The following is a 26711-nucleotide window of genomic DNA, read 5'->3' on the forward strand; positions in this document are numbered from 1 at the left end:
TAAAAATAGAGGTCCCAGTGTTCAGTATAGACATATGTACAATGTTCGATGCAGACTAGAAGTAACTGAGTTACCATACAATCAGTCAAGCAAGCCCCCACCATAGGGTCCTGGGCCTATGATTTGGTTTTGCTATCCTCGTTCTCTTGTCCTCAGCTGAGCGATGGCCTCTCAGCCAAGTTGTCACGTATGTTGTTGGATCCCAGAACTCTGGAGGTGGCCCGTTGATCTTAATGAACATCAAAGACGCTACCAGTGAAACCATTAACCCTGTGCGGGTTGTGATAATTTGATTCATGTCGCTGAATCCCCTTTCACATTCTGCAGTGTTGGATGGAATTACTTTTGTGCAATTCAATAAAGGCCTAAGCTCATCAGGTATTGTTTCTCCATTTCTCTCAATGAAGTCCCTGAATCCATCAATAGTACTATTAAGGGGCAGCTTGAATCTTTTGCACAGATGCATTATTTCCACCTCTCCAAATCCTAGTGGCATTTCTTTTGGCCAGTGTAGTAAAATCCCACAGACTTCCTACAATAATTTGTGGTTATTGTAGTACAATACAATGAGATTGATTATCTGGACGGAGGAGGAAAGATTCATACTTGATAGAATGGTTGGTCTCCTCATCTGGCTTAATGCAGATGAAGAATAAAACGTGTACGCCAGACAAACCAGAATTGTAGTTCAACTCAGCTGATTTATTTGATCAGAGCCAGGAGTCCAAGGTGAATAGAAGGTTGACTTCTACATACAAAAGATGATCAGATAACCTTAACAGCTGTCTGTTGTACAGAAATATCACAATCAGGTTTGCATCTCAAACCTCAATACTGCACATCAAACAGTCACCTGGTTAACATAATTTGAACATACATGGTTTACTGTACACATTATACATGAGTAAATCTGGTTTACAGATCAGGGATCTGTACAACATTACTCTAATCTATAAACAACCATTTGGTGTTTCCCATGATTTTACTCACGTAAAATGCAATCAGCTCACAGTTGTTTCTGGGTGGTTCAGCGGTGGGGGAGCCCCCAGACCCCTCTAGTTGGTGGTTCCGGCCTGAGAGCTCCTGAATAACCCTATGTAGGGCCTTATATCCTATCATTTCTAGCCAATAATACATATGGCTGGTCCAATCCAGCGTCTGCTTGTGGGGGGTGTCCTTGTGGGCGCTGGCAGCCCCCCCCCCTGGGGTTGTGGGGACGTGATGGGACAGAAGGGGCCCATCGGTGGCCCACGTCCGTGTGATCTTTTGCTGAGATGAAGGGACCTGGCTTGTCTCACGAGGGGGGGTGTGACATGATCGCTTTAACCCTTTGGTATGGCTATAGATGTCTAATATCATCCAAGTACAGTCAGTGCTTTCTAAGACTGATACCAGACATCATATGAGACCTTTTGATACTAAACAGTTGATTAATCGATTACTTTGTTTGTGAGTTAGTGTCCATGCTTCAACAAGTCTAAACTGGTCTGCCCTGTGGTCAACCCAGCTTTCTCTGATCAGCATTTACATATAGTCAGTTCGAGAAGGTGTCGTTTGTTCTCTAATTTAGTCATTGCTTGAGTGGGGGTTGAAATAACTGTTGCAGCTGTTATCTGATGCAGCTGTCTCAACTGACAGTTGAGACTGTTTAGCCACTGAGTCCACTCTGCTATTGAAAGGTACATCTGGCTTTACATTTATGGTTCTCTAATTTATTCACACATATTAATTATGAAATTCATCGTCAATATTTACCACATTTCCCCACTTTGACAATTCTCATTGTCACATACTGTATATTGACTTGATTTTCTATACATACTAACCATACAATATAATAATAAAAATCATTTTTTTCTTCAAATTTCTCAATATTTCTTTTTTCTCATATTTTTTCTTTTTCATTATTCTTTGGTACATATCATCAATTAGTTTCTTCTTGTCTTCTTCTTTTCTCCCCCACATTCCCCTGACTATGGCCCCCTCCCGGGGAATCCTGGTGACCCCTTCATCCAGATCCCCAATTAAACTATTCTGCCTTTAATGAAACAGTGTTTACCACCTACTATCATCAGGCTTTGTTCCTCTGGGCTCACAGCCAGAGGCTTATTTGTTGAAAACAATTAAAACAATGTAATCTAAACATTACACATTAAAGTAAAACACAATTTTTTAAAATTATGGTATCCGTTGACATGATCTGTGGAGACACAGAGATTATTCTTCATTCTTTCATACATTTTGCTTCTCCTCTCCTGTTAATTCCTTTTCCAAGTCAGCCCAATCACATTTTGCATAATCAACCCAGTTGGTCTTCTCACCTCTCCCCCCTTTTATGAACATCCCTATGGACATAAACCTTACCACCTCTGCGCACAGACGGACAGGGAGGGAGGAGCATCACGCAAGGGAAAAAAATTTCACCATATCGGCCATAACCTACACCTTACTTTTTACTCTACCTATGTGTATGTGTTTAGTTTAGTACTCTTGCGTTGTGTCATAATCTATACCAGTTGTTACCGTTCAGTCACTTCCCGTCCAACACACCAATCAATCACACAGAGGCCCTTGTTCAACGCTTTGGTTGCACAGTCTCCGACCGTTTTCGCCCCCCCCCCTCCACCCCATGTCGGCCAGCCTCAGCTGAAGCCACTGTTTTTAGGCCTGGACCTCGTCATATTCTGTCCCATGACTGTATTTCCATGGATCTACAGACGAACGACTCCGTCAGTCTGGAGGTATGTCTCAACCTCCGGCCTTTGTATTCGGGGCTTATATTGAAGGAGGGGTAGAGTCCCAAGCGACCTCTCTTCATAATCCAACAATCTCCCACAGGAACTGACTGAACGGGTCACACCATCGTGTCATAATCTAATGAAATGTATCCCTACACATTTTCCCCATGATCCCCCCACTTGTGATGGTCCATCCTCCCTCTCCGCCTGAACTGCAAGGGAACAAAAACACAGAACAAATTTTCCTTATACAATATGTCAAATATTTCTCAAGAGACGCCAAATGGTTAATCATTATGCAAAACGTAATGGGACCACTTACGCTTTGACCCTTTTAACCTCCTTCCAGTTAAGAGTACCCTCCTCCCGTTCGGATGCACTCCTTGCCCTACTTAGATGCACCTCTCCCCTCCAGGATCAGGAGATACCACGTGTGGGGAAACCGGCTTTTTCAGGGCCGCATTGCCGCCTACACTGGACCCCCTCTCACCCAACCAAGGATACAGGCCTCCACTTCCAGGCTAAGGTCTCCTCACATGAACAGAAGAAGTCCCCTTATTTTACTTTCAGGTGCAGTTTAAGGCTGGGTCCCTTTCCAATCTTAGGAGAGACAATTCAGATTCCTCTGAATTGACACCCCTCATCCCTCTGCTTCCCAGCATTTTCTTTTCAAAAACACTGATCACAGAAGCACAGCTCGCCTACTAACCCTGTATCGGCTAGTAAGGTTACCGTGGCCTGACTGTACATTGAGCCAAGTGCATTTATGCCCATACTGTCCAGTCACTCACGGTCCCCGTCCCGCTATCTGTGACTATAAGCAGGGGTCATAACGCTCTCCTGACCGGCTGGCGACCCAGTCGATAGCGACCTCATAGTCCGTCATCAAGTCAGGACCCCAAGCAGCTGACTGTCCGTAGTACCTATCAGCCACTCAGTTTAGAAACCGACGGTCTTGTCCCCACCCCGCTTGCTCTGGGCATGGAAATATTGACCGTTTTCGCCAGCCTTGCCTGTTCATGGCAGGAGCTGTGCCCCCTACGGTGCACCGCCCTGCTCCTAGGTGTGGACTGTCGCCCACGTACCACCCCGTGCCAACATTTACCTTACATGCGACATCAGGGCCGACTAGACGGTACCACAGTGGTATGTTAATTCATACCTCGTTACGCACGAGGGCCTTCAGTTTCTCCCCAGCACTATAGAATGTGTTTAACGTGCGCCCAGACTCTTGCGAGCCCACTGCCGCCTGTTGACAGCTAGAGGTTCGGGGTGCCTAATCCCCTCCCTAACTGCCATTGATCTGATCCAATGTATCTCACGCTCCACGCTTTGACCCTTTTAACCTCCTTCCAGTTAAGAGTACCCTCCTCCCGTTCGGATGCACTCCTTGCCCTACTTAGATGCACCTCTCCCCTCCAGGATCAGGAGATACCACGTGTGGGGAAACCGGCTTTTTCAGGGCCGCATTGCCGCCTACACTGGACCCCCTCTCACCCAACCAAGGATACAGGCCTCCACTTCCAGGCTAAGGTCTCCTCACATGAACAGAAGAAGTCCCCTTATTTTACTTTCCGGTGCAGTTTAAGGCTGGGTCCCTTTCCAATCTTAGGAGAGACAATTCAGATTCCTCTGAATTGACACCCCTCATCCCTCTGCTTCCCAGCATTTTCTTTTCAAAAACACTGATCACAGAAGCACAGCTCGCCTACTAACCCTGTATCGGCTAGTAAGGTTACCGTGGCCTGACTGTACATTGAGCCAAGTGCATTTATGCCCATACTGTCCAGTCACTCACGGTCCCCGTCCCGCTATCTGTGACTATAAGCAGGGGTCATAACGCTCTCCTGACCGGCTGGCGACCCAGTCGATAGCGACCTCATAGTCCGTCATCAAGTCAGGACCCCAAGCAGCTGACTGTCCGTAGTACCTATCAGCCACTCAGTTTAGAAACCGACGGTCTTGTCCCCACCCCGCTTGCTCTGGGCATGGAAATATTGACCGTTTTCGCCAGCCTTGCCTGTTCACGGCAGGAGCTGTGCCCCCTCCGGTGCACCGCCCTGCTCCTAGGTGTGGACTGTCGCCCACGTACCACCCAGTGCCCACACCAATTTATGTGCGACGTTTCCTGGGCCGACTAGGCGGTGCCACAGTGGTATGTTATTTCATACCTCGTTACGCACGAGGGCCTTCAGTTTCTCCCCAGCACTATAGAATGTGTTTAACGTGCGCCCAGACTCTTGCGAGCCCACTGCCGCCTGTTGACAGCTAGAGGTTCGGGGTGCCTAATCCCCTCCCTAACTGTCTCCTTCATCTTCACCTCTGACCCTCTCCTGCTGCATCTAATCTCACTCCATCCTGTCATAAAAGAACAAACAGCCATTGTAAACAACCGCTGTATGCACGACCCCCCTCGGGCCCTCCTGTAAACACCAAACAGGGTAACACTCACACATTTCATTCCCCAGGGGCAGCTGTCCCCTAGAGTCTAAACGTAGTACACCATCATACAGTCATCAAAATAGCATATAAACCAAACGTAGTTACCATACAATATACAATACTGCGCAGTGTACTAATATACAATACTATATAGTGCAAGGCATAACAAGCATCAGTAAATTATCCTGCTCCACAACCGGGCTTGTATCAAATTTCACTATAAAACATTTAGCAACTAATATAAACATTATCCTATTTAAATCAATGGTGTCATCAAAGCTATATCAAGTATTAACATCTGACATTTCAACATCCATGCATTCTATACAAGCATCTTAATTCAAGCTACATAAAACACAACATTATTATCCTCAAGCTTTCCATTGCACACGTTACACAAATTAAAAAACTGGAAATACGCTATCAACTACAGAACATTTTACATGTAAGCATGTTTCATCTCAGCATAACATTTATAGTGGTTAGTCCTAAACTGATTTTACTGCAAGCAACATGTAACTCTAGTGTAGAGCCATTTTCCAAATTCAGCCCATAGCCACTCTCAATTTTAACACGGGTGACTGAATTTGCAAATCTGGTATGTAGTTGTAGCAGTACTGACTGACTATCTGATGAATTGAAACTGGGGGACCCTGATGTAAACAAGACAAAAGTCTTCCTCTGGTCTGCATCCCCTCAACAATTGTGTGTATTGAGCTGTACATATTTCTAATCAATCCCTATACATGTTACCGCTTCCCCTGCTTACACAAAAATACAATGCACAATATACAAACACCGCCATATTACAAAATGCAGAATCCCCTCTTACCCGTTTCTATCCCCTGAGCGAACCATTCCGAATGCACGAGACCCCATCCACGTTGTACCGCGCATGCGCAGTGGCAACCGAAGCGGCTGTTAACGTTGCTATGACAACCAAGGTCTGCCACGACAACATAATAACCTGCCCCGATATTCATAAACTGTCACGACATTTATCACGTTTCTTTACCCCTTCCCCAACATCTTTCTCAAAACTCGAAACGTAACATATGCCGCCCCCCAAACGCCACAAAACAACGGCATGCAAGCTAACTAGCTTTAGCCAGCTCTAATGCGACGTTCAAGGCCCTCACGGGAGCCGTTCCTTTCAAGATCCGTTCATCCACGCAATTCGCTCAGTACCATCCAAAGCATAAACAACTCACACAAGCCTAAAATAGCCAACCACTCTAACAGAAAATAATTTTTAAAACATTTACACCAACCAACGCCGCACACATAGTTCAACACGAACCCTTTCTCCTACCTTCTCCGCCTCACTCCATAGCACCGCGAACGTTACATACTCTCCACAACACTATGACGTCACCAAGCAGCGACCCCTTAATATCATTTACCACATTACCGCATTAATAATAACCCTCAAAACGGCCACAATTTTGCCACCCTGCGTCTCAACCGCCTCTTACTTGTAATCGCCGCCACAGTGTTTAATCAATTCTCTCATAACGCCATCGTAACGTCCCCAGCTTCACCGCGGACTTTTCCACAGAGCTAGCCAGCTAGCCCCAACCAACAGCAGGGACTCGCCTCAAACATAATATGTCCGTTGGTCATTAAAATATCATAACAAAACCATTAAGTACTTATCAGTCAGTTCGACCGAATCGTTTTTGTATCACAGCGAACGTAATTAATCAACAGGCCGGTTTCGCTCAAGCTTAAAAAGGATAACGCACCCTGAACACGCCGGCACCCTACATTTCCATTAACTACTACGTTTTAATCCTGCAATCGCACAGACCCCTGCGCTGATCATGCCAGGGTCTAACAACCTTTCACCATACTTGACTCGTATGTTCTGAAATAGTAACAGAACCCTTAGCCCGACGCAATTATGCCCATACTGACCCGTCACTCACGGTCCCCGTCCCGCTATCTGTGACTACAAGCAGGGACACAATGCACCTTGGACCCAGCTCCCCTTCCATTTCAGAACAGTCAAATCTCCTCGTCTTACCTGCGCCCTCTTCCTGAGAATAATTTTAGGGCAATTATATACTCAGAACGCGCCCCTGTCGTATACAACAGAATAACCGTGCTTCCTAGCAAGAAAAGCCTTTTACCTGCCGTCATGCGACGCTATCTTCCACAACATGACCAGATAGTCTGTGCGCCACCACCCTTCTTGGTGCAACTCCCCCGTATAGTTCATAAAGTACATTCCATACTAGTTAACTAACCCCCGTGGCCCGCTGGGCCGAGACCGGCCTCCTGTGTCTGAATGAACACACAAACACAAAAAGCCTACGTTTGCATGTTCACTGCACAACAAGCGCGATCGTCATACCTCCGGACACACAGGCTAAGACACCGCAACCCCCAACCCATGCATGCAGACGCCATATTCACCGCGGGCCCCAAACAGTGGCGTACACAACCAACCTCCATCCTGCTCCTCTCCCTCATCCATTCAGACAACAAGCCCATCGTTAATCACTTCAAACGCAGCAACACCCCAGCTCTTCGCCCCGTGTCCCCAACACACAGCAAGATCCAGATATGATACATATTACAAGACCCTACCGCACCTTTCCAGGGGGAGACACAAAGGGTGGGGCAGCACGGCACCATTTCTGTAGTAAAATCCCACAGACTTCCTACAATAATTTGTGGTTATTGTAGTACAATACAATGAGATTGATTATCTGGACGGAGGAGGAAAGATTCATACTTGATAGAATGGTTGGTCTCCTCATCTGGCTTAATGCAGATGAAGAATAAAACGTGTACGCCAGACAAACCAGAATTGTAGTTCAACTCAGCTGATTTATTTGATCAGAGCCAGGAGTCCAAGGTGAATAGAAGGTTGACTTCTACATACAAAAGATGATCAGATAACCTTAACAGCTGTCTGTTGTACAGAAATATCACAATCAGGTTTGCATCTCAAACCTCAATACTGCACATCAAACAGTCACCTGGTTAACATAATTTGAACATACATGGTTTACTGTACACATTATACATGAGTAAATCTGGTTTACAGATCAGGGATCTGTACAACATTACTCTAATCTATAAACAACCATTTGGTGTTTCCCATGATTTTACTCACGTAAAATGCAATCAGCTCACAGTTGTTTCTGGGTGGTTCAGCGGTGGGGGAGCCCCCAGACCCCTCTAGTTGGTGGTTCCGGCCTGAGAGCTCCTGAATAACCCTATGTAGGGCCTTATATCCTATCATTTCTAGCCAATAATACATATGGCTGGTCCAATCCAGCGTCTGCTTGTGGGGGGTGTCCTTGTGGGCGCTGGCAGCCCCCCCCCCTGGGGTTGTGGGGACGTGATGGGACAGAAGGGGCCCATCGGTGGCCCACGTCCGTGTGATCTTTTGCTGAGATGAAGGGACCTGGCTTGTCTCACGAGGGGGGGTGTGACATGATCGCTTTAACCCTTTGGTATGGCTATAGATGTCTAATATCATCCAAGTACAGTCAGTGCTTTCTAAGACTGATACCAGACATCATATGAGACCTTTTGATACTAAACAGTTGATTAATCGATTACTTTGTTTGTGAGTTAGTGTCCATGCTTCAACAAGTCTAAACTGGTCTGCCCTGTGGTCAACCCAGCTTTCTCTGATCAGCATTTACATATAGTCAGTTCGAGAAGGTGTCGTTTGTTCTCTAATTTAGTCATTGCTTGAGTGGGGGTTGAAATAACTGTTGCAGCTGTTATCTGATGCAGCTGTCTCAACTGACAGTTGAGACTGTTTAGCCACTGAGTCCACTCTGCTATTGAAAGGTACATCTGGCTTTACATTTATGGTTCTCTAATTTATTCACACATATTAATTATGAAATTCATCGTCAATATTTACCACACCAGCTTTTACATTCAAGGACTTGGAGTTGTGCAAGCAATTGAACATACTGTGCTTCAGACTCTTTCTGTGCAACTAATGTTGACCCCTTAAAAGATGCAGTGGTGAACAACTGATTGGTTAGATTATCACTCAGACTTCTGAGAAACTGTTTCCGGTTGATGGAAACCATTTTTGGTCTGTCTGTCAGAATAACTGTGCCAAACTGACCTTCTTTTACTGCAGTTTCAGCTTCAAGGACTTTGTTGCCTTGTTTTTCTCCCATTGCATCAATGAATTTAATGCAACGCCTCATACGTTTGTCTGCAGAGGTTAGTGTCATGTTGCGGTTTTGCAGAGCTTCTGAAAGAATGCTTAACTCACTTAGGGTGTCATACAGTAGTGCTAAATCTAGCAAAAACTGACATGAAGTAATTTGCCTGAATAGAGCTGCATATGTTTTCCTATCAGAGCTCTGTCGTCTCTCGTCTGTCATTGCCATGCTGAAGTGAGCACAAAGTGAGTCAAAACCATCCCACACTGCAGACACTGTGAGGAAAGAACTGGATACCCATCTTGTGTCTGGCACAAGGCCAATGTTCCTCACGTGTTTTTCCAGGCTGGCTGAACACACTTTCAGTTGATCTTGGTTTAGTACTGATCCAATGTACACAGTATACAATTTATCCATAAACATCTGGAAATGGTTCATAGCTGTGATATCATTGACCGTGTCACCTACAGCAAGTTCCAGCCGGTGATTTAAGCAATGCCAGGTCAATATGTTAGGATACAGTTCAGACAGTTTTGTAGCTATACCGGCTTTGTGTCCCAACATGGCATTGGCTCCATCACTTGCAAATGCAACTAAGTGCTTCTTCAAATATGCATCATCAAAGCCATGTTCACTGAGGCATTTCAATAGATGGTGCATAATTGTTTCTGCTTTTTGGTTGGGAAGTTCAATCAGATCTAAAAATAAGAACTCTGGGTCCAGGTTCTTGTCATGTTCAGCTTTGAGGTACACAATCAGTGTAGTTTTAGCTGCAAGGATAGTTGACTCATCAATCAGAATAGAAATTTTACCTTCTATGGATTGGATTGATTTGCAGATTTTTTTGCACATTTCTGAACCTATATGCTTGGTGATCTTTGCTGCAATATCTCTTCCATGCAAGCTGGAGACACATGCAGTGCCAGACCCAGTGTCATCTAGTAATTGCAGCAGCTCAAAATGATCTGAAAACGGCATGTCCTGTTCTACTAAATAGTACACAGAATGGAACAAATTACGTGTAGCCATCAGTTCTGCTACTTTCATAGTGTCAGGGTCAGGAAACGGTGAACATGTACTGGAATCGGGTGCAACAATTCCATCTCCCTGCTGAAAAAACAAACAATGAGAGAAAAACACATCAAAACACATTCCCAGCATTTGAAAGACAATGAGACTAATTGCCTCTAGGGATGGCATGCAACCCATTTCATGGCAATCACATTCACAGGTTTGGTGTGAACGGTGCTCTGCCTGAGTCAGACCATCGTTCACACCAAACCTGAGGGGAGGGGGCAGGGAGCTTCTGTGTCTATTCCATCCTATCCAACCATCCACTACACAGTAAAATACTTATTCTGTCAAGACATTATTGTTACTTACATCATTTCTGTCATTCAGTGGTGGTGATAGGGGCAGCTGCTGTGCATCCACTGGCAGTGTGTGTGTACATGTAGGAGGCATAGCAGTTTCATCTCCTTGCTGAATAAACAAAACAAAAAAAAGAGGGAGAAAACATTAGATGATGCCCAACTGCCCCTAGGAATGGAATGTAACAGTTTATTCACAGCAGGTTGTGTGAATGGTCCAACTGTATCTGCTGAACCATTACTCAAGACCCCCCTCTCTCTCCAACCTCATGCATAGACCACACTACACAGTAAAATACTTATTCTTGTTAAGACATTATTGTTACTTACATCATTTCTGTCATTCAGTGGTGGTGATAGTGGCAGCTGCTGTGCATCCACTGGCAGTGTGCGTGTACATTTAGGAGGCATAGCAGTTTCATCTCCTTGCTGAATAAACAAAACAAAAAAAGAGAGAGAAAATATTAGAAGATGCCTAACTGCGCCTAGGAATGGAATGTAACGCATTGTATTCATGGCAGGTTGTGAATCTAACAATACTGTTACTTGCCTGTTTGCGTTTCTTCAAATCACCATTTTTATCATACAGTGGTGGTGGGAGCTGCTGTGTGTCTGGCAGTGGTGTAACAGGCCTAGCAGTTTGTTCATCTCCCTGCGGAAAAAACACAAACAGAGGGAAAATATTAGAACACATATCCTGGTTCCCATTAGTCATTACTGCATGATTTGTTTCTGGTTTAGCTAATTCAACAGATTTAAGCAGCATGTGATTATTATGAACAGCAAGGCCTATGTCAAAGCATGCTTTCATGGTTTTGCATGAATGGTCTAGGGGTGGCCAACCAGTCAGAGACTAAGAGCCGCAAAAATGAATGTGGTACTACAAAGAGCCACACCATATATACCAGCATTTCTCAACCTTTTCTATAATCATATTTCAAATTGCATGTGTCTGGATGGCAGAATTCAGTACTGTATCTACAAAACCTTCCGTTTAATCATCTTCCCTTTTGCTTAGATTTTTCAGGTCTGGTCAATTTGAGCATGGTGTCATTCACAGTCAAAGATAAAAAAAAAATGTATATATAATTTAATTGATATTCTCCTTTGGTTCATTACAATTTACTCAAGCCTAGTAACAGACACAGTATTTCTGACACTGGGAATACATTCCCTGAGATCCATAGATGTCCCTATAACCAGATACCAAGAACATGCAAATGAAACATTAAAAAAAAATTATATATATATATAATAATTATTATTTGTTTAATGGAGGGAGGAGCCACACATTGGCGGGCAAAAAGCCGCGCGGGTTGGCCACCCCTCTCATTGATTCACTATATTCCATCCACATGCATAGATTACAAACAAAAACAAACTGAAATAATATTTCTATTTTATTATTATGCTTCCAATGTGATCGCGTGGCAAATACATTTTTCTTTGGACTTGTTATGACAGCAGAAGAATATATCTGCATTTTTGTCACCACAAGATTAATCAGTGAATCACATTGTTGCTGATGGACTCTGTAAACACATTTGTCACGTCTCATGAACCACGATTATTTTCAAGAGAAACAAAACAGGCAAATAGCCTATCTTAGTCAATCTGGACAAAATACATTAGGCCTATATTACAAATAAATAAAAAGATGTTCAAACGCTGTTGCCTGTTACTTGCCTTCCTGCTCCTGGCGTCCACTGCTGGTTTAGCAAAACTAAGTTTGCTTTGAACGAGTGTCTTCCTCTTCTTGGACGGTGGCATCCTTGCAGTTGAACTGTACTGTTAACTTATACAGTGTGTATACAGTTGTATTATTGTTATGCTTATGCGAGGTAGCCAGGTGGTACACGCGAGTCCGCGACGAGTCGAGTTCAGCGCGCGTTCTTGAGTGCAGTGCACGCGCATGCGCATTCTTCTTCTTCTTCTTCTTCTTCTTCTTCTTCTTCTTCTTCTTCTTCTTCTTCTTCTTCTTCTTCTTCTTCTTCTTCTTCTTCTTCTTCTTCTTCTTCTTCTTCTTGTATATTTCCGGCGGACTACACGTCTAGAGCGCCCTCCACAGGACAGTGGGAGCACTACAGAATTCCAGCGCTCCCTTCTGTTATACTGCCCCCCCCCCCCCCGCGGCTAGCAGGAACTGCACAACAGCACTGGCTCTCTCTCTCGGTGGTTCTTCTCACCTAGGCCTAGAAATGAGGGCAAAGAGAAAGTCTGCCCAAGTAAAAAAATATTTATGAAAGTACTTTACTAGTATACTTTTTATGTATTCAGTAAGTAATCTAAAGTTTTGTTAAACTGAAACCACTGATGTTGTACTTAGTGTGTTAAAGGTTGTACTTAAAGGATAACTCCACTATTTTGGGAAATTAGCTTATTTAACATCTTCCCTGGAGTTAGACAAGAAGATGCATACCTTTTTTGTCTCTGTGCGTGCATTTTAGCTTTGGGAATAGATGCTCCGTTAGCATAGCTTAGCTTCATCACTGGAAGTGAGGCAGGACAGTAGCCTTACAGTGCCTTACAGTGTATTGCAAGGTCTGACATTGACCAAACTTGATATGCATGACCTTGGTGGGCTCTAGGTCAACTCCTGAAAAGGGGGTCAATGTCAGACTTTGCAATCAAAAGTTAGGGGGCTAATAACCCTTGCCATAATTTCAGTGCGCCCCTAACTTTTGATTGCAAGGTCTGACATTGACCCCCTTTTCAGGAGTTGACCTAGAGCCCACCAAGGTCATGCATATCAAGTTTGGTCAATGTCAGACCTTGCAATACACTGTAAGGCACTGTAAGGCTACTGTCCTGCCTCACTTCCAGTGATGAAGCTAAGCTATGCTAACGGAGCATCTATTCCCAAAGCTAAAATGCACGCACAGAGACAAAAAAGGTATGCATCTTCTTGTCTAACTCCAGGGAAGATGTTAAATAAGCTAATTTCCCAAAATAGTGGAGTTATCCTTTAAGATGTACTAATTATACTTTTGATGTATTTTTTGTTACTTTTGCTAATAAAATAGTATACACTTTTACTACAACTACAACTTTTACAAGTATTACTTGTGTTTGGTAGACAGCTCAGTTTCTTTTTAATATTGACTATCATACTAAACATGTGCTTTGAATTAGTACATGAAAGCACATAACCAAAAATAAATATCAAATATACTAAATACATATGAGTAGAATTAGAAATATACTTTTAACACACAAAATATATATTTTCAGTATGGAAAAATATACAAATGTATCACTTGGTGATTGTATTTAGTTGAGCTCCATTTATTTATTTGTGTTAAAGGCAGCACACAACAGTTTGGGGAAATTATTACGATAAAACGTTCTAAATTAGTGGTCTTTGCATGAATGCAAAAATGTGTAGACAACAATAAAAAACCCAAACAATCTTCCTTGGGTGTGGGTTTCTGTCAGGGATTTATTTAAAGGAGCACTTCAGCAAAGGGATATCAGGGAATATTAGAGAATATACAAATACAATTAAATATATATATATAAATAAATATATATATTCGGTTTAATCTGGCCCTTCACAACAGCCACCCCCTGAATAGGTCCCAGACCTAATCAGTTAAACAGAGACAGATTAATCGCGTTGTCTATTTATACATAAGGGTTTGCTGTAGGGGTCAGTCAACTTCACAAAGTCATAGGGTTGTAGGGTCATGGTCATCATCGATTGTGTCTGGGAGTCGAGGCAGTTCTATGAGCCTTGCCACGGGACGGGTGTAAGTGCGACCCTGGACGAGCACTTCAGCTGCTCGGACCTTGCCGTCGGCACCGGTGATCACTTTGCTTACGCGGCCGGCCGGCCACATAGCTCTGGGCAGTGATTGATCAATAATCATGACGACTGTTCCTTCTGTCAAATTGTCTCTCTCCTTTACCCACTTCTGGCGGGTCTGTAGAGACGGTAGGTAGTGCAGTAGGAAACTGTTCCAAAACTTGTCGGCTAATACTTGGCTGTACCTCCACATTCGTCGGCCGTTCGCTTCTTCAGGCCGGTACATTGTCTGGGGTAATGCAGGATCTAGCCGCCCCATCAGGAGTGTGTTGGGGGTAACTGGGTCGATATCCGCCACATCACTGGAGACATATCCGAGGGGCTTCGAGTTAAGTACTCCCTCAATCTCCGTGAGGACTGTCAGTAGGACTTCTTCCGCCACAGTCTGGGCCCCAAGTACTGCGTACAGGGCTGTCTTTATGGAGCGCACTTCTCGTTCCCAAGTGCCACCGAAGTGGGGTGCGTTTGGGGGGTTGAATTGGAAATCAACCTGTGCTGGAGCGAGGTGGGTCTTAAGTTCTGGGTCCATAGCTTGGAAGCTCTCTCTCAGCTCTCTTTCGCCGCCTTTGAAGTTTGTCCCATGATCGGACAATAGGGTAGACGGTCTTCCCTTCCGTGATGTGAATCTACGGAAGGCCATAAGGAATGAGTCTGTGCTCATGGTCGGGAGAAGCTCGATGTGTATCGCTCTGGTGGTCATGCATTTGAATACAATACCCCACCGCTTCTCGGTTCCTCTTCCTTTCTTTATGTGCAGCGGGCCAAAGCAGTCCATACCCGTTGAGTGGAATGGCTTGTCACCGATTCGGAGGCGACATGGAGGAAGGTCAGCCATCCTTGGTATGCTGGGCTGCGCGCGCCACTTGCGGCAGTCTAGACATGTTCGTTGGAAGCGTCGTACCGCCTCTCTTCCTTGTAGGATCCAGTAACGACGTCTGATTTCCGCGAAGACTCTTTCTGCTCCTGCGTGATGTACATCCTCATCGTATTTCTTTATAATCAGCTCTGTGACCTTGTGTCGGCTGTTCAATACGATCGGGTATTTAATGTCATCCGGTAGATTGGGGGCTCTGCGTAGGCGACCACCCACTCTGATGAGGGTGTGAGCGTCGCTCTCGGGGGCCAGGTGAATTAATCTGCTGTCGGATGGGACGGGCTTTCCTCCCTGCAGACAGGCCAATTCATCGGGGAACGAGTCTCTCTGGGCTCGCTGCAGTAGAAGCAATTCTGCTTCCTCGTAATTAGCTGCTGACATATCAGCGGGGGACTTGCACTCCGGGTGGTACCGCAGGAATGTTCTTTGTTGTGCACTCTCTATGGACGTGCAATCGTTTATGTTAGGGTCGGTGGAGGCTACGGTGCTCAATCCACAGAACACAGACTTCTTAATTTCCACCTCCTCTGGACTTGCTTCCCTCGGGATAGGCATGGGCCACTGTCCTTCCGGGAGTCTTAGGAATGCGGGGCCGTCACTGTAGACATTGCGACGGGTGAGGTCATCCAGGGGCATCCCCCGGGTGATGACGTCAGCTGGGTTCTGTTTTGTATCAACGTAGCGCCACTCTGTTTCTCCGGTTAACTCTTCGGTTAAGTCTTGAATCTCGGTGACTCTGACTCCCACGAAGACTTTGTACTTGCATGAGTCCGATTTGATCCAGGCGAGTACCGTCGTGGAATCTGACCACAGGATTGTTCTAGACACCGGTATGGTGAGCTCACGTTGGATGAGCGTGGCTAGGTGCGCTCCGGCTAGGGCTGCGCAGAGCTCTAGACGTGGGATAGATTGTTGCTTGCGTGGGGCTATTCTCGAGCGGGCGAGGACAAATGCTGTGTAGATCTCTCCCCCCTGGTCTTGGGCCCGCAAGTAGGCTACTGATCCGTATGCGACCTCTGAGGCGTCACTGAAGACGTGTAAGTCCATTTTACATGTCTCTGGCCTCACCGTGGGTGGGAAGTAGCTTCGGCGCATATTAACGCCTGGGAGTGAGTGGAGCTCCATCTCCCACTCTCTCCAGGTGGATGAAAGGTGTGCGGGAATGGGGTCGTCCCAGCCCTGGTCCTTGTCCCACAATGCTCGTACAATCATTTTTGCCCTGGTGGTGTACGGTAGAATACATCCTAGCGGGTCATATTGTCGGGCGAGTGTTGTGTACACACTCCGTCTGGTGGTCGGCGCCGCCGCCGGCCTTCCCTGCTCCGTAGTCAGGGGCTTGTGTCTGTAGTGAAGCGAATCTGTTTTGAATCGCCACACCAATCCCAGGGTCATCTCCTGGGCTTCTCCCGGGATTGTAGCCATCCAGGTCTCGCTGCTGGCTGCCTTGTCCTCGGAGGAGAGGCTGCGCAGTACTTGCGGATCGCTGCTGGCCCACTGCCTGAGATCAAAGCCGCCTTTGATCAATGAGGCGCGGAGTTTAATCAGGAGAGCCTCGGCTTCTTCCTGGGTTGAAAGGCTTTGTAGACAGTTGTCTACGTAGAAGCTGTTCTTTACGCTGTGTCGGACCTCTTCGTCCGCTGCTGGGTCCTCTGCTACATGTTTCTGTAGTGCAAATGTCGCACAGCAGGGGCTGCACGTCGTTCCGAAGGGGAGGACTTCCCATTGGTAGATGGCTGGGTGCTCATCTCCTGGCTTCTCTCTCCATAGGAACCGTAACAGGGGCTTGTCCGCCTCTACTAATCTCACCTGCAGGAACATTCCTTTAATGTCCCCGCTGATGGCCACCTTTTCCTGGCGGAAGCGGAGTAGAACGCCGAGTAGGGAGGGGCCGAGTGTGGGACCGGGCAGTAACTCTTTATTCAGATTTTGGGATCCGATCTGGTAGCTGCAGTTAAATACTATGCGGTCTTTACCGTTGTGATGGACCTTGTGGTGGGGCACGTACCACGATTCAGTGGTCTGGTCAGCCTCTTTAATGTCCATCTTTGTGACGTGTCCCGCTGTGATGAGCTTCTCAATCTCAGCGCGGTATACACTCTCTTGGGCGGGGTTCTTGGCTAAGCGCCGCTCCGTGTTCAGCAGGTACCGTTCTATGGCGTCTGTCTTGGCGTGGAAAGTAGGCATTCCTTCTCGCCGCAGGAGTGGCGTGGCGTATCTCAACACGCCGTTGACCGGGACTCTCTTGGTCCCTGTCTCGAGGAGGTGAATGGCGTAAATGTCATCTTTAGAGCGAATGTCTTTCTTTCCATTCTTAAAGGGCATTTGTTCCAAGCTCCATAGCCGCTCTACGTGTTGCAGGAGTGCGGTTTCTCCCTCTGTGACTCGGGAGTGGAGACATCTAGTGGCTGTACTTCGGTTGAGAGATTTGGCGAGCGGGCCTTGGAGAGTCCATCCCAAACGGGTCTCGACTGCTGCAGGACAGCCTCGGGGTCCGGTATGAACCCGGTCTATCGGGACAATGAGGTCTGCATGGTCGGAGCCTATCAACAGGGTCGGCATAGCATTGTCTATGAGCGGGATCGGTAACTTGCGCAGATGTGCATATTTCTCCATCAGCTTGGCGACGGGGTATGTGTACCGCGACAGTCCTATTTCTTGGCTGGTGAAAGCGTCTGCAATCTGGTACCGTCGCTCAGGCTGGCCGCTTGCTGCGATAGAGAATGAGACATTCTCGCCCTTTATCGTCTTCAAATCTCGTCTTATTGTCCGAATTGTCATTTGGGTTTCGCTTCCCCGCAGCCCTAGCTGGGCCGCAGCGGAGGCGAGCAGCAGGGTCTTCTCTGACCCGTCATCGAGGGCGTAAGTGTCCAGGACTTTATTCTGGTAGCTTAGTGTCACACGCACTACTTTTAGGAGTACTCGGGCTCCACTGCTGCTGGCGGGATCGATGTACATGACGCTCGCTTTGCGGCTGGATGGTGCAGGTGAAGGGCGCCGTCTGTTACTGTCGTGAAGTATGTCCAGATGGGCTCCATCGCACTTGGTGCACCTTTTCTTTAAGCGGCATTCGGCTGCCATGTGTGAGCGCGCACAGCGAAAACAGCGCTTGTTGGACTTTATCCATTGACCTGCTTCCTCCGCGTTCAGCTTGGGGAAGGAGTCACATTGCGCTAGCCAGTGTTCTTTCTCACAGTAGGGGCACACTATCTTCCACTTCTCCGTTCTGGAGGGGGTACTGTGGCTCCTGCTGCTCGGTACTGACTCCGATTGGTGCATCACAGTCACCGATCTTCTTCCATCATTTAGTCGTCTGGTTCCTTCTCTGGAGCCAGGGGTGCTCCGTCCGAATGTATCTAGCCGTAGGCTGCTGACTTCTCTCGCCAGGAAGTCTGCTAGATCGAGGAGGTTCGGTTCGGGGCCATTCGGGTCTCTGTGGTCCCTCTGCCGCCTAAAGCGCTCCTGACGAGCGGGCGGCAGCTTCTCCAGGATCCTTTCCACATTTGAGTTGGCGTAAAGTTCATACTTCCCCTTCTCTTTTTGCGCTCCCAACATCCCTACCAGGGACTGCACTCTGATGGACAGGTCGTCCAGTGCTCGATTGTCTATTGCTGGGGGTAAGCGTCGATGTGTCGGATCTCCTGGATCACGTAATCCCATATGCGCCCATACCTCTGGTCCAATGCTACCAGCGCTGCTGTGTATGGGGTGGTGGAAGTCGCGTAGGCGAGCGCTATATTATGTGCGCGGGCACTTTTAAGTGCTGCAGTAGGATGGCGTATTTGTGGCGTTCATCCAATACATCCACCAACATGGTCTCCAGACACATGCGGAGTTCTGTATACTGGGCCCGGTTCTCTTGGGTGAAGTCGGGTACCATAGGCGTGCCAATGTATGACGCTGACTGTGGATACATCGGCGAGCGTTGGGGGAGAGGCCTCCTAGGCGAGTCTCCTCCCGCTCCTTGGTATGGGCTGGTACCGGCAGTGTACCATGGCCCGCTTGTCCAGGTGCTGTTCCTCGGTGCGGGTCGTGCGTCGTGCTCACCCGTGTATAGAGTCGGGGGTCTGTAGCGCAGCTCCGCGGGAGTATAGCCTGGGCTGTACCGGACCTCCTGGTCCGGTAGAGTACTGTGCTGTCTTCGGGCGTGGTTCTCCTCCTCTTCCTCTTCGTCTTCAGTTAGGTCATCCAGTGCTTGTAGTCTCTGGTTTAGCCTCTCCACAGGATATGCTGCTCCTTCCCGGTTGCTAGGTCTCGCTTGGACCGGTGGGGGGAGGTGGTCTGTGGGGGGTATAGACCTCGTCTGTTGGTCAAGTTCAGGGTTGTTTACTCGGCTAGGGGATGCCGCCCTGGAGGTGTGTCTAGACGAGTTCCTGGAGCCTCTGGCGGAGGGAGAGGGTGTTGTCCGTCTGATCAGCTGTTCTATTAGTTGCGCTTGCTGTCTGTCGCGCTCTGCGTCCCGTAGAGCACCAGCAGCTGCTCGCTGGCTGTCTGCTCGGTCTCGGGCCACATTCTCTTCCATCTGAATGCGTCTTATTTCTAGACGTATATGCTCTTCTTCGCTCCGCTGCTGGATCTGCAGTCGGTCGCGTTCAGCAGCGGCGTTCAGGCTGATGAGGAAGGCCTGTTGTAGGGTCCTCTCTGCCTCGCTGGGAGAAGGCGGTTGTATAGGGGAGCCTTCCCTCGGGGTACTCCTTGCGGAGCCTTGGAGCTCTATCTCCACGGTGCTCTCCCCGTCTTCTTCCGTGCCGAGTTCTTTCTCGGTAGCGTTGTATTCCTCCCGGGACTCATCGGGGACTACTTCTTCAGTACTGGCGGGGTGTGAAGTCATGTCTGGTTCCCACTGGTCCCCACCGTGAACTTGGTCAGTTACATTAGAGCCCGTAGGGGCCTCTATGGTCGGGGTAGTCTGGGCGTTGGGGTTAGACATACTTTTACTTTCTAGTTTTACCGCGTTTACTGTTAGTAGAAGACTAGGTTGTTGACTGACAGCGTAAGCCTCTAAGTACTGAGGGAGCCGTCGTTCGCGCTGCGGGCGTTGGTTAGGAGGATCGTTTCGTGGAGTGTTCATCATAGGCCATTTCAATATTAATAACACTATATTAATATTACACTGATTACCATCCGGCTCGAAGGACCAATTGTAACTGAGGGGTACAATTCCCTGACTGTATTACTAGATATGATACTTACTACCACTACCTTTGTACTTAATATTCGGCCACCCAGTACACGGCATAAATATATTATCATGAACACTCTCACGTAGATGAAACGGATCCAACACAAATGTACGAATTAGAAACAGGTCTTTATTTCCTACACAGCGATGGTGTGTAGAATAAGCACTTAATTACATTTATGAATTGAAATAGTATGCACTTTTATGGCAAGGAGTATTCGTCGGTATATCAATAGATAATGTCCAATCTCTGAAGGCGCAGGTGGTAAATATACGACCTGGAATAGTTAAGGAATAACAGCAATGATACTTTAATGATTATAGGCTGGATACACTAGAGGGGGTTAATCCGGTCGCTTGTAAGCCGACAGGAGTAGGAGGGGGGGGGGGGTAGAATCCAGCTGCCTCGTCCGGCCAAGGGTATCCCAGGAGAACCCACTGTAGTGCCGTTCAATGCGCCGGCGATCCTTGGACCACAGATGAAAGCAGGTGGACTCTTTGTGGGCCGGCTCTCTCCGGTCCACGGGGGAGAGATGTGGAGAGACCTCGTCTTGCAGAGCGTCTCCTCACCTCGCGTCCTCTCCAGGGGGGGGGGTTCCAACACACGGTAGTGTCGGGGGTCTTTATCCATAGAATAATCAAAGTATCCAAAGCATAATCCGTGCCTGGGAAGGCGGGCTGTCGTCGGTAGAATAATCCGGTATACAGGTCCACTCGCTCGTCGGCTCTGGGGCTCCTCGGGTGCAGCTTCACATGGGGTCAACCACCCTGGGTAAGCAGCCAGTTCTCTGCCCGAAACGATGGGGTACTGACTACGGTAGTATTCTCACCGCACGAAGCACTATATATTAACAGACTATTATTAGCTTAATAGACTACGTCCAACTCGACGATATAGTGCCAAATATGACTATTCAAATATTAATATACACGATGTCTCAATACCGATGGTAGGCCGAACTTGGCCTTACTCCCACACGTGGCATCGCGGGGAGGCTTTACGTCTGTGACTCTATTGGAGGGTAAGAAACTGGACTGAAAAGAAAGTCCTACTTTAGTAGCGCAGTATATATACGCACTATGAACAAATAGTCCCATTAGTGGTGCGGTAGCCAAATTCCTACGCGGAACTAGGACTTGTTCGTACATGTCGAGCGGTACGTTTGAACTGGGTCTGAGGGGTATGGCAGCCTGGCACCAAGGTCTCGACCAATAGTAGAATGGAGACTATTATGGGATGTTCAGTAGGCTAGAATGGATATTCAATGCATATTGTACAAGGAATATACAAGGGATATCAGGGAATATTAGAGAATATACAAATACAATTAAATATATATATATAAATAAATATATATATTCGGTTTAATCTGGCCCTTCACAACACCTTGTCTTATAAAGACTGCCACCTTATAATTTCACGGTGCTATAATTAACATAACACAACGATTCAACATCCCCAATGACATCATTGGTGGCCATATTCAAACTAATTTACTCGCAATAACTGTTAAACTAAACAAATGTGTGTAAAACGGTTTTTGGACGTGTGTGAGATTATGTGCAAAATAAATCAGCATAGATTTTTTGGTGAAGTGCCCCTTTATTAAGTTAATCTTAGCTCTGTCTATTGAGAACTGTTTTGAGTGATACAGCGATAGGTGACAAAAATGTGATTCCTCTACTTACTGTACATGAAGAGGAAACATCCCTCTGGATGAGTTCATTTGCTTTATTCACTGATACCAATGCAACGTCTGGGTTCAGATATGACGTGTATAAATGTCGGCGGTATAGTTCATTCTGTCCTGCCCTGTCCCATACCCAAAGGTTTTGGTCACTCACCAAATGGAGCAGGTGGGCACACATTCTGATGGATGACAATACAATCGCTTGCCTTCCTGACAAGTAATGGATCAAATTAATGTTGGCTGGATGAAAGGTCACATAGCAGGCAGTCTTGGTTGTTATTTTGTGTGACTGCCCGGGGTCTAATGTCTATCAGTGGCCTCCTGAACCCTGTGCGCGTGCGCCCACATGGAGGCGAATTCCAGCATACCCAATATATCTTACCTGACAGGTTGATTGATGTGCTTTGTCAGAGAATGTCACTGTAATTGACTGTCAGAGAGCAGAGAGAAGTTATGGTCCAGAGGTGACGGCGGCTACATTGTCATCGATTTCAAATTTCAAAAAGGAAAAAAAAACAAGTTGAAGAATAATGCTGTCTGATGTCTGTGAGGCACTTACTATGTGGCTCGAAAGACATTTATTTTTAGTCAGGCAGTGGTTTCGTTGATGTTGTGGTGCCAAAAATCCTACAACGTAGTGTGTCCCTATATGTACATTTGTACAATATGTACATTTTAGTAGTGTTGAAAAGTGATATTTAGATCACTAGAGTAGGCTACCCAACTATAACTAATAACAAGGCATTTCACCATTTTAGTAAAACTTCGCTACCACAAAAAATAGAAAATAAGAAAGTATCTGCTTACAGTAATGACCTTGACATTCAGATGTTTTGATGCCATGGACATTCAAACTTTTCTTGGAAACGTGTTGAAGATGGCGGTAACAACCACCCTCCTTGATAGTTGGGGTTTCCCCCAGTGTCACCGCGACAGAATGGAAAAGGCAGTGTGACTGGGAGACTTGTGTGACTGGGAGACTTGTGTGACTGGGAGACTCGTGTGACTTGGTGACTTGGATACTTTTGTGACTTGGAGACTTGTGTGACTGGGTGACTTGTGTGACTGGGAGACTCGTGTGACATGTGTGACTGGGAGACGTGGTAAATACACAGGTCACAACATGTTTACAGGAACGTTTTGGAGTTGTATTTTGATTGTATTTGGAGTATATTTCCTGACTGTAGTGAACTAGGCTAAATGTCTTTTTTTTTTTATCCTCTTTTTCTCCGCCTGATTTGTCTATTTTTCTCCCCATCCCAATTTAGTCGTGCCAATTCCCCCCCTACCCAACCTGGTTGTTGTGCGCATGTTCCTCCTACTGGTCGGTACAAGGGAACCCTGAAGCTTACCACCTGCTTCCTCCCGACACATGTGGAGACAGCCAGTGGCTCTTTTTTCACCTGGCAGCGAGGACTCTCATTGGTGAAGCGTAACGCGTGGGAGGTCACACTGCCTTCACCACTTCCTGCCTTTCGCTGAGCAGGCGCCCAGACCTGACCTGTAGACGTCGCTGTTCACAACGCATCTATTCGAAGCCTAACCGGTTCATGCTTCCGCGTTCGCGTTTTGCGCTCTGATTGCCCACTGATGTTTCTGGTCGCATCAATCGTGTGACGGCAAGTTCTTTCGCCGGTTAAGCTTAGGCACTCTTTCGAAGTTGGTTAAGGTTAGAGTTTGTCTTAGAGCAGGGCGATAGAACGCCAGCCCTGATTCCAAACTCTAACCTTAACCAACTTCGAAAGAGTCGCCTAAACTTAACCAGTGATAAACTAGGCGTTAGGTAGTTTGCTGCTGGTCGAGGCGGAAATGGGCGCGTCACGCGATTGGGCGCACATGTCACATGACCAGAAACATCAGTGGCCAATCAGATCGCACCAGAAATGGCAGTGGCCAATCAGATTAGCAAAACGCGAACGCGGAAGCATGAACCGGTTAGGCTTCGAATAGACGCGTCCACAACGCCAGATTACCACCCTCGATTTCCCTCCCGCTAACTCAGCCAAACGAGTTAGTATGACGATCGGCCCAAGCCGCAGCCCAGGCAATGCTGACTCCGGGAGTCGAGACCGCAGCCTCTTGCATTGGTGACGAGCGCAATCTCTGAACTCGGCTAAATGTCTGCCCCACTTCCAGTGATGAAGCTAAGCTAGGCTAACAGTCCAGGTGTTCCCTAAGCCCAATGCATGCAGAGAGACGAAAAAGGTATGTATCTTCTTGTCTAACTCCAGGGAAGATGTTAAATAAGTTAATTTCCCAAAATGTTGGAGTTTTCCTTTAACAAATAATTGGTTAAACATGGAAAGACAAGTCTGGTAATTGCTTCATGTGTATTCATAAAAGTCCACAAATAAACTAACTATTAGACATTTGTTAATGATGAATAGGCTTCACTTTAGATTAGGGCACACAATAGCATCTGCAAATTATTTATAGATGTTTTATGAATGTCTTAACAAATCATTTGTTGAACATGAACAAATAAATGGAGGTACAGTATAGTCGTTTTTTCATATCCATTTTTCAAAGCATCTACAAATGTGTTACTATACACATTAAACAACATTATTTAATGATGAACAAATCAAGTACAAACAATGTTGATAATGAGTTATAAATAATGTAGAACTAATTTGTAAATGTTATACAAATATAGTTATAAATGATTTAATAATAATTTACGAATGTATATAAATGGTTTGTTCATGATCTACATGAACAGTTCATTATCTACAAATACCGTATACAGGTCTTATAACTGAGTGTTATTATAAAGTGTTACCGTATTTTCTTTTCCTCTTCTAAAATGTTTTCTTTTGGGAATCAGTATTTATATTTACATTTTGGGAATCAGTATTTGTCATAGTTTGAATGCAACAATTTGTCAGACATCAGAGGAGTGGCAGAGAGACTCCACCACCACTTACTCTCTCATGCCATCTGTTGGACATGTACAGTATTAAAGGGTAAGTTCAGAATTCTTTACCCCTAGCCATAGTTCCTACTATACTCACCGACAATGTTGTCAATGGCTAGAGTCCTTTCTCGGCACAATCCATGCTGTGCTACTGGATAGCCGGCCGGCCAGCTCCTCCTTAGCCACAAAACCAACTGGTAAAAAGCACTGGATCATACTTGAAAACTTAGGATGCACCGTGACACAGATAGTGTTTATCTCAGGCCTTGAAGCATGGCTCCATTGCTTAACAGTAGTTCTGTGGCAAACATAGCGGGAGCTGCAGGTATGAAGAATAAAAAACAGCATGAATTGTGCTGAGAAAGGACTCTTCCGATCGGCCACATCATTGGTCCGTAGAAATTCAAGATTCAAGATTGTTTACGGTCATATGCACAGTTAAAACGACAGTTTGCCATACAATGAAAATCTTACTTTGCTAGTCCACCCTTCACAAAAAAAATCACACAGTACTTAACTTAAACATATTTAAATACAAGCGAATGCTAGAAAATAAGATAAAATAGATAAAAATAGATAAAAATATATATACAATACAACAAGGCACAGTGAGTTACATTGCACGTTCCATGGAGGCGGTCATAGCAGCAGTTAAAAGTGTCTTTAGTGATTCATAGTTCATAGTAGAAGGTGTGTGTGGAGGGCAAGAATAGGGCAAGAATAGGGTCCAGAATTCTGAACTTAACCCTTTAAAGTCATGGCTGTCCAAGAACAACAGAAAGTGAAGGATATTCATTATTATATCATCATTATATATCTTAGGGTACTAGTATAGTGTGCAGGGGTATACTAGATGCATATCAGGGTTAAGTCAAGTCAGGTCATTTGTCACATACACAGCATAAATTAACCCTTGCACTGAAGAACCATTGACCATATTCACACGGCGGCCATTTTGCTCTTATGTCATGGTCAGGACCCTGCTGGTCTCTGACCTCGCTGATAACAAACTATCATTACACATGGGCAAAACATAGTCCGTTCTCTTCGGTTCAAATAACAAACTCAGCAAGACCGACGGCTTCTCAGTTACAGTGGGTGACAATATTGTCACAAGGAAAGATGAAATTACCTACCTGGGTTCCATCCTAGAGGCTAATCTTTCCTGTGACAAAATGGCAACCAATGTAATAAAAAAAAGTCAACCAACGAACTCGATTCTTGTACCGGATCTCCTCTCTGGTAAACAAGAATACCCTGAAGACTCTGGCAGGAGCACTCATTCAAGGGTACTACGACTATGCTTGCACCTCATGGTACCAAAGCACCTCAAAGGCGCTAAAAACCAAATTACAAACATCTCAAAACAAACTGGTCAGACTACTGCTTGACCTTACTCCTAGAACCCACCTCACCCCTGCCCACTTTGACAACCTAGGATGGCTTAGAGTAGACGACAGAGTACAGCAACTTGCAATGGGCCTGGTCTACAAGATACACTATACGACTAAGGTACCCATGTACATGTCAAAATACTTCCCAAAGGTCAG

General features: G+C 46.1%; 1 protein-coding gene and 1 long non-coding RNA gene across 2 annotated transcripts in view; one reads left to right on the plus strand and one right to left on the minus strand.

The window, feature by feature from the left end:
- The window catches only part of LOC311229790 (inactive pancreatic lipase-related protein 1-like), a gene marked incomplete at its 3' end in the record, with an annotated part of 53189 nt that overhangs the window by 3137 nt on the left and 23341 nt on the right, over nt 1-26711 (plus strand). The gene's annotated exons all lie outside the window — the stretch shown is intronic.
- Nucleotides 9066-11127, minus strand: LOC311230184. Its single transcript, XR_014619777.1, has 3 exons — nt 11026-11127; nt 10709-10807; nt 9066-10435 (listed from the first exon to the last, which is right to left on the minus strand). It is a non-coding gene; the product is annotated as an uncharacterized lncRNA (long non-coding RNA).

The sequence above is a fragment of the Notolepis coatsorum genome, assembly GCF_963971535.1.
Source record: "Notolepis coatsorum genome assembly, chromosome: 6".
In the NCBI taxonomy this organism is placed as follows: Eukaryota; Metazoa; Chordata; class Actinopteri; order Aulopiformes; family Paralepididae; genus Notolepis; species Notolepis coatsorum.